This window comes from Rousettus aegyptiacus, unplaced genomic scaffold (genome assembly GCF_014176215.1).
Source record: "Rousettus aegyptiacus isolate mRouAeg1 unplaced genomic scaffold, mRouAeg1.p scaffold_m13_p_5, whole genome shotgun sequence".
NCBI lineage: Eukaryota > Metazoa > Chordata > Mammalia > Chiroptera > Pteropodidae > Rousettus > Rousettus aegyptiacus.
In genome coordinates this window covers 116,228,894-116,232,919 of record NW_023416308.1, presented here as the reverse complement: position 1 = coordinate 116,232,919, position 4,026 = coordinate 116,228,894, and the positions used below count along the sequence as shown (strand labels likewise).

The 4,026-nt window shown below is 52.8% G+C and overlaps 1 pseudogene; it reads right to left on the bottom strand.

The window, feature by feature from the left end:
- Window positions 1-3,187: 3,187 nt before the first annotated feature.
- Window positions 3,188-3,306, bottom strand: LOC118603402 (annotated as a pseudogene).
- Between the last annotated feature and the right edge of the window lie 720 nt (window positions 3,307-4,026).

Below are 4,026 nucleotides of genomic sequence, written 5' to 3'. Positions count from 1 at the left end.
TCTGTCTGTTCATAGGTTGTTTTCTTTTATTGGGTCAAAGGCACAGCTGAGGGTGTGAGGTCCAGGAAGCCAAGCCTTCTTTGGGATATGTCACTGTGTTGTCCCTTTGTAGAGGGGTCTGCCAGCCTGGCCTTCAGTCCTGCCCACCCCCCCTCCCCGTCATTTCCACATGTCTGTCCAGTCACTCACTCCCCCTCCTCCAAGGCAGGGCTGCCTGGAAGGAGTCCTTGAGGAGAGCCCCACCCCCTCCTGGCCCAGGAGGCAAGAGGCAGGGTCTGGGCCAAGGCTGCTGAGAGCTTTGCCCGGTGTCTGGGAACCCACCCTCCCCCCACCCCTAGTCTAGTCCATGTTCTCTGCAGCCCGTCCCCGTCAGGCTCCTGTGAACGAGCCAGCTCCTCCCTGGCCCAGCCGGGTGCCCTGTGGCAGGGGGCACAGAAGCCCCTAAGAAGCTAGTCGGGGACACAGATGTGTGTGCAGCTCCGTGGGGGAGGCACAAACCAGTCTCCTTCCATCTCATCCTCTTTACGACTTGTCCTTGTCTCCTAGGCCTTGGAGCAAATCAAGGCCTTAAGTTCTTGAGTTCTCCCCACAGCCCCCCAAACCTCCCTGCTTCTACCTCCTTCCCTCACCCAGAAGCAAGCAGGCCTGTCTTTTCAAGGCCAGGTTTCTGTGTTGGCTTTTGATCCAGTTCTCTCATCCGAGACCTGTACCTCTTTCTCTTCCAAGTCATAAGCAGGCTTATGTTCATTTCATTGTTAAAACAACCACCTTAACCCAAAACAATCTTGACTGACACCTGTTTTTAGCTACTACCATTACTCCTTTCATGGTTAAGGTTGAAAGAATTCAAAAATTGCTCTCTGCTTCCACCCCATTTATTCCCGGTGCCCTGACTCCATTTATTGCTCCACCAGAAGTAACCAGTGACCCCCCGATGCCCATCACTCCAGACTCCAGCCTCTGCAGCCTCTGCAGCCTGAGCCAAAAGCACCTTTTTGGGGGCCATGACACTGCTGGCCCCTCTCTTGGCTTCCCCTGTAATGCCAGGACACAAGGTTCAGTCCTGGACTCTGTCCAGTCTGCTTGGTCTCCCTGATTGACCCCAGGCCCTCTGGGCCACCTTGTTGCCCGTCTTTACCTCTACCTCATACCTCTCTGCTGAGCTTCAAACAAGAATCTAGAACCGTCTCTTAGAACTATATCTCAGGAGTCATCTGGAACTCAGCTCATCCACCAGCTTGCCTCTCCCTCATGCTCCCTGCTGCGCCATTAGCATCACCACGAGGTGACCCAGTCACACAAGCCAGGACCCCAGGGGTCATCTGCAGCTTCCCCCTCTCCCTTACCCCATCCCCAACCTCCTCAACATCCTCCATCACTACAACCGCTGGACAGTCGCCCTGGCCTCTTAGCGGGTCTCCTTCCCTTTCATCTCTCATCTCTTCAGAATATTCACACGGTGGCCTGATGAGTCTCCTGAGAGACAAGATATGGTGCTGTTTCTCCTCTGCTTGAAACCCCTTGAGCAGTTCTACTGGATGTGATACGAAAGCAGAGTCTTGAGGAAGTATTTGTACACCTAGGGTCAGAGCAGCAAGATTCACAATGGCCAAAAGGCGGAAACACCGCAAACGTCCACGGATGGATGCTAGGATGAACAAAATGCAGTATATAGATACAGCGGAAGACGATGCGGCCTTCAAAAGGGAAAGTTCTGATAAATGCTACGACATGGGCGAACCTCGAAAACACGATGCTAGGTATAATGGACCAGTTACAAAAGGACAAATATTGTGTGACTCCACTTACATGAGGTACCGAAAATAGTCACTCTCATAGAGACAGGAAGTAGAATGACGGCCGCCAGGAGCTGGTTCGGGGAGCAGAACAGGGAGTTATCGCTGAATGGGTATGGAGTTACAATTTGGGAAGACGGAAAAGTTCTGGAGATGGATGGTGGTGGTGATTGCATAACTTGTAACGTGAACATGCTTAATGCCACTGAATCTGTACACGTAGAATGGTTAAAACGGTAGACTTCGTGTTACGTATTTATTTGCCATAATAAATTTTTTAAAAACTGGTGGTTTCCCTTTGTTCGCGCAGTGGTGTGATGATGGTTAGTGGCTTTTGGCTCCCCAGAATCTCAGTTTCTACAAACAGGGCCCCACTTCCCTCCATGGGTGTAAAGAGGCCAGACACTTACTCCAAATGATCCCAGCGACCAGGACGTGGGTGTCTGACCTGGCCTGAGCTCGGCCAATCAGGTTCTGCACCTGTAGCGAGAACTGAGAAGAGGGAAGGATAGTTGAGGATTCAGGACAACTGAGGGTTCTATCAGGTTGCAGTCCTGTGTCTAGTGGCCCTGGGTCTCCATTATCGTGTGTCGAGATGGCAGGTCACTACAGTTTGCTCCTGTGGTGGAGCCCTCGGTCCTGGCAGCCCGCGTCCCACACTTCCTGCCCTTTGAGTCTGTGCCTCCTATGAGTTCTGTGACTCCCCAGAATCCTCCCAATAAATCCTTTTCTGCTCACACATTAGCCAGTGTTATTCTGTCTTGTTTGCAACCTAGAGCCCTAGTAAGAATCCTCAGCAGGGCTCATGGGGACTCCAGGGTTAAGGTCCAAGAACCACTGCGAGCCCTGAGTGCTCCGAGGTCCGTGCCTCTGAGCAGTTGCTCACAGCTCTCTCTGCCTCGCCTGCTCTTCCCCAGTTCTGTCTCACCTGATGCATCCGTCGACTAGACCTGGCTCAGGTGTCACCTCTGCTCAGCCTTTCCAACCTGCCTGTCCCCTTCACAGTGGATAAGAGCACAGATTCCAAAGTCCAACGAGGCTTGGGTCCTGGTGCTACAGTTTCTAGCTGTGTGATCCCAGTCAGGTTAATTAGCCTCTCTGTGCCTCGGTTGCCTTATATGTAAAATCAGAACAATAATAGTACTTTCCTCAGTGTTTTGATGAGAGCGAGATAACATAATACAAGTACAGTGCTCAGTCCATAATAAGTGCTCAATGAAAATGGTTATTTTTCAGGTATAACTGACCACTCCCCCCTTTTTTATTCCCTGAACCCTGCACAGCTCCATCATCGTATCTTTAAGCTGGAGTCCGTCTGTTGTGTACTCGTGGGTGTACAGTAGTGTGAGCTCCCTGAGTGGAGGCCGACTCAGATTTCTCTCTTTTTTAATCGTCTACAGCACCTGGTCTTCCTAGGTGGTCTCTCATCCAAGTACTAACCAGGTCCAACCCTGCTTAGCTTCCAAGATGAGACGAGATCGGGCGTGTTCAGGGTGGCATGGCCATAGGCAGCAGACTCAGATTTGTCTTTGTCCCTCCAGCTTCCAGGCACATCATGCATGACTAGACGTGATCTCTCTCCGCCTGGCTGCGCCCCTGTCCACAGCGGCTCACACCTCTCCCACAGGAGCAGGAAGGGGTTGAGAGCTGAGTGCCTGGAGGAGGGGCGGGGGCGGGAGCAGTGGCACCTCAGTGGCCTGTGCTCAGGCACGAGCCCCTGCCTCCCACAGCATAAATTCTGACCGCACCAGCGTGTATGTGAGGACCGGAGCCAGCCATGCGGCTCACGTGTGCCTTCATGCTTCCGGGAGTAGACATCACTGTCACCCTCCCTCTAACGCAGGACATGTCCCCACGTGGCCCGCAGTCACCCTGGGCCCGAAGCCCCTGTGACCTGGCCGCTCTTTAGGTGAGGCTTTGGCCCAAGGCCCAGTTGGTCCTCCCCCCACCAGGACATAGAGCGGGCCACCTTCCTCACATGCGCTTCCATCGTGTGATTGACAAGTTGTCATACTCTCTGACAGCTTCAGCTTGGGACTGAGCCTTGGCTCTAAACCCCAGCTTTGCTTGTGTTGAGGTCATAGTTGAGTCACTCGCCTCTTTGAGCCTTGTTTTCTTTTGTGAAAAGGGACTAATCCCATCCCCCTACGGGGTTGCCCAGGGGTCGTTTTCAAGGTTGATGTCTGGGTACAGCATCTGGTAGAGTATGTCCTGATTGCTAGTAACATTA